The following is a 10155-nucleotide window of genomic DNA, read 5'->3' on the forward strand; positions in this document are numbered from 1 at the left end:
GGCCATATGGGTGGTAGGAAAGGCCACATTGTCTGCTTCATACTTTTTCCTAGGCTTGGCACACTGCCTTTTCCTTTTTTTCTCAGGCCAATGGCAACTGCCATTTGAGTCTGGTGAGGGATCAACCTCTTTTTGGCTCACCTTATTTGGAGTGAGAAATCAAGGAGACAGAGCTGACTGCAATGAATCTGAAGGCATTTGCAGGATGAGCCTGAACTGGTTGTGTAGAACACACAAGGCATTCATGGGAAATGCTGTATTCCTTCTGTAGCCCTCTGGATGCTAAGAAACTCTGTCAATTAAATGCGTATCTAAAAATCGGATTATTTCTACATTTTCTGTTTTCCAATTTGATATTGAAATCTATGTGTTTTAGACTTAGACTATTTATTTTCATTTTAAGTCTTCTTCTTTTAATGTCATCATTTTGAGCATGTGTGAAAGTTGATCACGAGAACCGGATCAATCTTGAAATACTCAACTAAAGACAGTCAAGAAGCCAGGGGGAGAAAGAGCTCAAGGCACAAACTATTGCTCTGAGAATGGAATTCTCTGCAAGTCTAGTTGCTGAAATTGCCTGCTGTAACCAGAAGGCAGTTTTATCTAATAGCTACTGAAACAACCCCTGTGTTTTGCGTACTCCCTCACTCACCAATCAAAACCTGCCACTTCTCCAAGACCTCACTAGTGCCGATAAACTTTCTCAAAAAGCAACCAGTACGACTTCCCTTTTTGTAAAACTTCTAACCATCTCTTTGTTCTTTGGACATGCTGAAAACCACCTGGTCTGCAGGTATGCCCTAATTTGCCACACTTTTCTCCCAAATAAAAATTTAATTTTAGGGATTCATTTCTATATTTTATTTGACTTTCACATATGTAGTATTATTTCCTTATATGTGTAAGGGGAAGTTTGTGCTATTTGAATGTGCAGGAAAGTATATTTTTAAAACTTTCTTTTTTTCCCCCAGTGAATGCTTTTGAATTTTTTATGTAAATGTACAGATTGTTTTTTCTTCTTTTCATAAGGAAGCAGCCATCTAAAATGCGGTGGAGTTTGTTATACAATGTTTTAAACAGAGCTTTAATATTGCTATTAAAAGAAGTGACTTTTTTTTAAAGAAACGGCTGGTTAAAATAAGCAGAAATTGGATGTGTAAAGTAATATTTACAGATATGGGGGATGTAATGGAACAAGGTCAATTTGGTTTCTTGTTTTTGCTGTATTGAGAGATTAAATAATTCTAAGATGATCACATTGCAAAATTGTGCTTATGGCTGGCATGGAAATAGAAATGCTCAGTTATGTCTTTGTTGTATTAATGGGAAATATTTTGTACAATGGGTCATTATCAAATTGTCAATATCATAACATATAATGTTGGGAAGAGATCACTATTTTGAAGCACAACTTTGCAAATGAGTATGTATACATATATATAATAAATTTTGATTATTAATCGTATTAGAAGGTGGTTATAATTGCAGAGTATTCCACGAATAGTACACTGACACAGAGGATTTACTTTGAGGAGCAGTGTAGTCAAGGGAAAGCATGAGTTAAAAAGAAAAGCAGGCAACATTGCAGTCTTGATTCTGCCACTTACAGGGTAGATAACGCCTGAACTTTAATCATGAGATGATCCAACCAAATAAGGTGCTGTGTGCTTCACAATGAATCTTTTCCCCACACATGAGTGTGCTCTCCTACAAACGTAAGATGCATCATTTCAAAAATATATTTGTTATATCAAAAGCCTTAAATTTTAGTGTAAGTTGAACCAAAATGTTCAATTCCAGTGACTTCTATTGTAACCATTATTTTTGTGTATGGCTTCAAGAATGTTCATTGGATTTTTGTTTGTAATAGCAAAGTACTGGATAAATTTCACGTGCCCCTCAGTATTGATTTGGCTGAATATTGGTTCGTAACGGTTGGGAAGCATGGACCCTAGAGCCAAAATGCTTGGATATGAATCCTGGATCTGTCGCTTACTTTCTGTGTGACCTTTGAAAGGCTGCCGGTTCCCTCTCTTAGCTTTCTCATTGCTGAAATCAATGAACAAGGGCAACCTCATGGGGTTGTTTGATGATTAAGTTAGTTAATATACTTAAAGTACATAGAACATTGCCTGCACATAGTGAAAGAATTGCAAGCGTGAGGTAGGTGGTAAAATTATGTAGTGGGATATACTACCAAACAATATCTAATCTCTTTTTAGGGGAATAAAGTTTGTGCATATATATATATATATATATAATGCAAAAACATGATTTCCAGACAATGGAATTGATAATTTATGCTTTCTGTATTGATTTTTCACAATGAACATTGATAACATTAATTTTATTTTAAGTTCTGGGAGACATGTGCAGGACGTGCAGGTTTGTTGCATAGGTAAATGTGTTCCATGGTGCTTTGCTGCACCTATCAACCCAATTTTCTTATTTGAGAAAAAGGTTAATACCAACCTAGAGAGTTTCTTTTGGCTCTTATATTATTTAGAATGAGGCTTGGTTTCATGGGCAGAAAAATTAAATAGTATTCAGAATACGTTTACAGTCTTCTCTATTCGACAGTTTATTTTGATTGCACAGGTTCGAATCTCAGAACCTCATTTTCCCTTTACTTAAAAAAGTAGTAAAATTCATAAAACATGGTTATGAGTGGTTAAAATTCATCATTTCCACCATTGTAAAGTGTATATTTCAGTGACATTAGTACATTCAAAATGTTGTGCACTGTTATCACTATCTAGTTCTGGAACATTTTCGTCACCCCAAGAGGAAAGCTTTTAAGCAATCATTCCCCTCTTCCCTCACTGCATTGTCTTCTGGCCACCACTAAAATCTTTTCTGTCTCTCTGGATTTGCCTACTCTGAACATTCATATAAATGAAATCATACATATGTAGCCTTGTGTGTCTGGCTTCTTTCACTGAAATGAGGAAGTTTCATGCATCCCTTTAGCTGGAATGAAATCCTAGGATATCTGAAAAGACTTGTTCAGACTTTTCTCAGAAACAAATATGACTATCGGTCTTCTATCAAATTCAAAGTGAGTAGTTTTAAAAGGAAAATCAAATGACATAAAGCAAAAATCAATCTGATAATGAGTATAACAGTATATATAAATACTTGTTATTTGTGGAAGCATCATACCTTTTTGGCAAAAATTTACAGCTATAAAAATTGGCTAACGTAAACAGTCACAAAGAAAACTGACAATGCAAATACTATCAATGGTTTAACTTTAAATAAGCAACCAATTAATCAAATGATTCAGTTTTGTATTGTGAAATATAAGCAGAAAATTATTCTTATTACAATAATTTTAATGAAATAAAAAAATTAGTTTAACTTTGCTTTGGAAAAATTAAAATTGTTTAATTTTATTTAAGCTGAAAAATATCTTTTGGATAAAAATTTCTCAATCCAGGCAAAGTTCTAATTATAGTATCTATACTTAAAATGGTAAAAACCTTCTAAAAAGTTGAAACTTGCTTGAAAATCTGCTGTTGTTCAGATCTGAACTATCCAAATGGATCCATCTTTCTGTCAAGCTGCTCTGTACATTAGTCAGCATGTTGTCTAAAATAGAATCAATTTGGGAGGGTAATGTCTGCTGAAAATAACATGCTACATTGCTATGCCAGAACACTTTCTGGGTAACACCATTGAACATCTTTAGGGAGTCCTTGCCTAGACTTTATACATTCATATTCAGAGTGGCTTTCAGTGAAATACTAGCCTCTGCTCCAAAATTAATTCACCAAAAACATAGCAGCATCAAATCTACTTAAAAATTATCACATTTGCCTCTATATAAGATTCCCTTTCTCCTAGACTTCGCTTGTTGAGTTTCAAGAGATTCCCCAGGAACTTCTGCCCCTGTCTGTTGGCTGCCCAACATTTTACCTTCCAGAGAACAGAGAGATGACAGGATATAGTTTGGGCAATGGGGGAGATCTGGGAAGATGGGGAAGAAATTAGCTATTTTTCTGCAAAAGTATGAGATTATAATACACATAGAAATTCTGTAACCCTTTTTCTTCTTTTCTGGTAGTTCAACTTGTTCTTATTTCCCAACTCCCATCCCATTTAAGCAACTATGTGTCTCTGTTTGCTAGATACTATCTAGGTAAATCATAAAATTAACATGGAAATTCCTGGTCTGAAGCTCCCAGGTGACCATGACCAGAGTAAGGGCTGCCTCAGTGACCACCTGTGTCAGTTTATGTCCAAACGTCAGATGCTGTCCTTACCTAGAACTCTTATTACCCTATAGGAGCAGGCAAAATCTACACTCAACCTCAGAAACATCAGGCTGAAGATAAACCCCAAAAGACTTAGATTTATCTTCTACTACTTTGGCTCAGTTAGGACTTGAAATAGAAATTGACTAACAGAAAAATGAAAGAAGTTAAATTTCTGGAACATAAGAGAAGTGAACTGAGATTCTTACCTACTAGTCAAACAAAAGGACAACTGGAAATTAATGAAAGAGAGGCAATAAACATTTTCTTTCAAGATAAACTGATTTGCTTTCTTCATTTTTTTTTTTTTTTTGTGGAGGGTAGCTTATGTAAGTTCCAAGTGAGTCCTCAAGGTGGGAGAACCTTGGTGTTCTGCCTTTGCCTCTGGGCACCAGTGTGCATGGCTCCCTTTCAAGTATCTACAAGAAAGTGGGGAACACACCCTTCAGTGACTCAGACCTCTCCCATACCCATGAACAAACAGGAATAGACATGTGGGGTTGGACAGACACATTGACAGTGCCAGGATTGTTGTTACCATATACAACTTCAAAGAGAAAAGGATCTTCAGAAACCAATTTGAAGAAAGCTACAGCTACAACTTACCCATTTAAGAATATTTCTCTGCCCCCCATGCACAATAAAACCACAGTGGGAGGAAAATACGCACTTTGAATACTATAAACCAGTGTTTTTATTAGTTCAAACTAATAGATGAAATGTGATTCCACAAGGAATCTGAATATTTTGCTACTGAATTCTCATGTAATTTATATTGATTTTATTGTGTTATTTTCCAAATGCCTTAAGGTAAATTTGTGTTGTGCAATGCAAATGTATAATTTATTTTATTAAAAAATAGATTTTAGTTTTAACCTTAATAGATTCAATTCTTTTACATATGTAATCTGATTCTTCCTACACTGCATTATTGGTTATAAAATAGTGCTGTGACATTAAAATTATGGCTCATAGACTTTTCAAGTTTCTGTGACATGATGTGATGGGTTCCAAGCTAAAGAGCAATTTCACAGAAATTTCTAATACACTAAGGTCTCTCAGTTTCTTTTTCTTAATGTGAATCATCGCAGACACTTTAAAGCAGACATATAATAATACAAGTTTATTTGGGGAAATTTGAAAAAAGATCTTAAGCATATAAGGCATAGGAAGAGAAAAAACAGAAGAAAGAAGTGACATGAATTTTCCTAGAATTTTGGTTTACTCACATTTTTGTTCTGTGGTTCTACCTTGGTGAAGCAGGATATTTCTGATCCACAAAGACTGTGATGTCTCAGAGGAGTGTAACATGAATACCTCTCTCAGTCTAAACTTAAATGCTTCAAAAGAATGACACTCACCTCATCCTTTTGATCCAGAAAGATCACATATCATTTAGAAGGAATTAGATTTTATTTATGTGTTAACTTAGGCTACAAATTGTATCATCAATCACAAATTCAGATGGAGAAAATATGCTTTAATTTTTTCATAACTTTTTTCTTTATCTTGACATCCTCCCCATTTAGGCAGGTAGCAAGAATGAAATAAAAACATAAATTTATTAGATTAAAATTAGACTTCTCCTCATTCTTCTACTCCTAGATTGTGTCTGAATTGCAAGGATTATATGCCCCTTCAATTAACTGGAAATCAGAGTGAAGGATTTCTGCTCTTCAGATCTTCAGATCGAGAACCTCTCAAATTTTTTTAAAAAATAGTATTTTGTACTAGTACTTCAAAAGTTGTAATTTTTAAATCTAACCAATCTTTCTAATCAGATTTTCTTGGTAATCCAATTAAACAAATGATGTCAGCAAGCTAGAGTAATTTCCTATCTCCAATCTATACATCAACATGCATACCAAACGTGTAACAATAGAATCAGATTATTGTCTTGATAGCTGAGGATTAGGCAACAATGATACAAAGAGAAGGACAACACATAAACACACACACGTACACACACACTCGCACACAGACACACATGCACACACACGCATACACACATGCACACACAGATACACATGCACACATGCACACGCACACACGCATACACACATGCACACACAGATACACATGCACACATGCACACACACATACACGCATGCACACATGCACACACATATACACCCATGCACACACACAGACTGACAGACATGCACACACATACACAGACACGCACATAGCACACATGCATACACATGCATGCACACACATGTACACACAGGCACATACACACATGCATGCACACCCAGGCACAGACATACACACACACACACAGACAAAATACAATCTGCAAGTTTGGAAGCAACTTATGTTTTAAACAGGTACAATAACTGTTTGACTCACCATGAGAAAAATGTATAACTTTCCAAGTGACCTGGGTAAGCTACTTAGTTTCTCTGTGTTTCAGTTCATTGTCTAAAACAGGGTTCTTCATTCAATTGTTCACTTATTCAGTCATTCAAACTTTGACAAGTATTTCCTGGTGAACTACCACATGCCAAGCACACACAGTTCCAGACGCTAAAGATGCAGCAGTGAATAAAATAGTCAAAATCTGTGTTCTTCTGTCAATTACATTCCAGAAACGAAGCGGAGACAGGTAATAAACAAATGCACAAATACATGTATAATACTTCGTGCAGCAATAAATAATATGAAGAAATATAAAGCAGAGTAAGGAGCATAGAGAATGATGGCAGGTTTTTATTTTATTAAGAGTGGTCGAAGGAGGCCCTTACGAAAGGGCAGTATTTGAGTAGAGACATGAAGAAAGTGAACGGAAGTGAGGGAGAAAGCCATGTGGCATGGGGTAAAAACGAGGAGAGAAATTCTGGGGAAAGGAAACAGCTAATTCAAACGCCCTGAGGTGGCATTTTACTTGATGCATTTAATAAAGTAGATGTAGCTGAACTTGATTGAGAGGAAGAGTGGGAGGAGATGAAGAGGAGGCAACAGTGGGAAGCAGGGTGTGTAGGGTCATTGACTGTGATAGCAGATGGGAGGCCAGACATGGTGGCTCACGTCTGTAATCCTAGCACTTTGGAAGACTGAGGTGAGAGGATTGCTTGAGAACAGGAGTTCAAGACCAGTCTGTGAAACATAGTGAGACCTCATGTCTACAAAAAATTAATTAGCTGGTGTGGTAGCACACTCCTGTAGGTCCAGTTACTTGGGAGTTTGAGGCAGGAGGATCACTTGAGCCCAGTAGTTGGAGGCTACAGTGAGCTATGATTGTGCCACTGCACTCCAGCCTGGGTGACAGAATGAGATCTTGTCTCAATACAAACAAACAAACACAATTTAAAAAGTAATAATGATATGGGATCTCACTTTGAATAAGATCTATTGAATGGTTTTGAGCAGAGAGACATGTGCTATAATAGCTTCTGCACCATAGGTTAAATGTTAGTACATATATTTTCTTCTTTCTCTTCCGTTTCATCTTCTTTCATCTTCTTTCTTTGACTTCTCTTCTTTTTAAAACACTTTTTTTTTTTTTTGAGACGGAGTCTCTCTCTGTCTCCCAGGCTGTAGTGCAGTGGTGTGATCTCATTGCAACCTCTACCTCCCAGGTTCAGGTGATTCTCTTGCCTCAGCTTCCCAAGCAGGTGGGATTACAGGTGCACACTACCATGCCCAGCTAATTTTTGTATTTTTAGTGGAGATGGAGTTTCACCATGTTGGCCAGGATGGTCTCAAACTTCTGACCTCAAGTGATCCACCCTCCTCGGCCTCCCAAAAGGTTAAGATTACAGGCATGAGCCACCATGCTCGGCCCATTCTTAAATTTATAAGAAACGCTTCACAAATTTGTGTGTTATCCTTGTGCTGGGGTCATGCTAATCTCTGTAATTTAATGTACAATTTTAGTAAATGTGTTGCAGAAACAAACACTCGTTTAATTTTCTTCTCCCCAGTCTTCTGCCTTCCCCTTCTCCTCCTTCCTCCTTTAGTGTTATTTTTTCTGCTTATTTGCTCTAACTCAGAGTTAGAAGTGAGTTTGCATCCTGGTTTGTCACTTGCCAGATGCCTTATTTGCATGTCATAGAGGTGGCCCCATGTGAATGACTCTGGCATATCACAGGGAATATATAAAAAGGCATGAACCAGCAAGTGTTTTTGAGAACCTAAGCTGCCAGGATCAACATTTGGCATCTTCTTCTTCTTCTAATAGTGGGACTCTAACTGGCCTTCTAACGTATCTTCACAGTAATGAGCCTGATCTGATTTCAGATCTGATGTTTTCCCTTCAGCCAGCTTATATCGCCTTGGAATGTTTTGTCTCCACCTTAAGTCAGTCCACTCTTGTTACAATGCTTGGAAAACATCACTTTCACACAGAGTCTGCATGTCCTTACGAACCTTATGCTATGTATTGGTCCATCTGTATTCCTCAGTCTAGGTTATTTTTTCATTTTTGCACCAACAGTTCCACAATTTACTTGCTGGTAAGAAAGATAAAAGATGACATTTAGTATAAATACAGGTAAGGACACTCACTTGTCAAATTGTTTTACTATGGAGTTAATTCTATCGCTGGGTTTATATATGTATCCAAATAACATGTTTTAGATACTTTTTGGAGGTGTCAAACATGAGTAATGTATGATATGGCAATTATTGATCCATTTACTTTATTGCTAATTACTTCAGCTGTATGTTGATTCACAGTTAATATGCTGTTTTATTTGCTTTGCTTTTCCCTTCTCTATTTAAAACCAGATGCTTTATTTTACATACCGTAAAATCTCAGTGCAATTCAGGTGTGGTGGGCAGATATTTATAAGTCCTTTCCTCCTGCTGTTTCTACATGAATCAAATCAATGTACTTGGTCAGGCGTGATGGCTCACATCTGTAATCCCAGCACTTTGGAAGGCCAAGGTGGGCGGATCACTTGAAGCCAGGAGTTCGAGACCAGCCTGACCAGCCTGGTGGAACTCCCATCTCTACCAAAAATACATAAACATTAGCTGGCAGTAGTAGTGCATGCCTGTAGTCCCAGCTACCTGGGAGGCTGATGTAGGAGAATGGCTTGAACCTGGGAGGTGGAGGTTGCAGTGAGCCGAGATCATGCCATTGCGCTACTGCCTGGGCGACAGAGCAAGACACATCTTTAAATAAATAAACAAACAAACAAACAAACAAACAAATAAATAAATGTACTTGAGATAATTTTCATGATAAAATTTATTTATTTTCCATACCTTGTCAACATTAGGTGAAAAAACCCAGTTTGGGATTGTGGCATAGTTTTTTCTTAATTCTGTTAAAAATTCTGTAAAATTGGTGAGGTTTTCATCATCAGTCATGTAAAATTGATGAAGACTTCAGAATAGAGAGAGATCTAATGACTTTTTGGAAAATACATAATAAAGTTAAAATGGCAATAAACGCTAGATTGATTTCAGATTCAACACAATTCGGATCAGGATTCTAGCTCATTTCTTTGTAGAATTCGACAAACTGATACTAAAATTGTTAAGGAAACTCAAGTGACCTACAATAGCCAAACCAAATGAAAAAGAAATACAAAGTTGGAGCATCACACTTTCTGATTGCAAAAGTTACTGTAAAGCAAGGTAGTAAAGACAGTGTAGTAATAGCAAGAGTATCGATATCTCTTTTGGTGAGAAGACCTCAGACTATAATTGCTAGATCACGTGTTTAATTTTTGAGCACCTGTTAAAATGTTTTCCAAAGCAACTGTACCATTTTACACTCCCACAGTAAATGAGGGTTCTGATTTCATCACACCCTTTCCAGTGTTTATTTTCTCTCTTTTTTGGCTACAGCCATTCTAGTGGGTATGAAGTGATATTTCATTGTATTTTTAATTTGCAATTACCTGATGACTAATGATATTAAACATTTATTCAGGTGCTTATTGGC

The 10155-nt window shown here is 36.6% G+C and overlaps 1 non-coding gene across 1 annotated transcript; it reads right to left on the reverse strand.

The window, feature by feature from the left end:
• Positions 1-8051: 8051 nt before the first annotated feature.
• Positions 8052-8159, reverse strand: LOC116561644. Its single transcript, XR_004273537.1, has one exon. It is a non-coding gene; the product is annotated as a U6 spliceosomal RNA (small nuclear RNA).
• Between the last annotated feature and the right edge of the window lie 1996 nt (positions 8160-10155).

Source organism: Sapajus apella, unplaced genomic scaffold (genome assembly GCF_009761245.1).
Source record: "Sapajus apella isolate SASKATOON/1434 unplaced genomic scaffold, GSC_monkey_1.0 scaffold29, whole genome shotgun sequence".
NCBI lineage: Eukaryota > Metazoa > Chordata > Mammalia > Primates > Cebidae > Sapajus > Sapajus apella.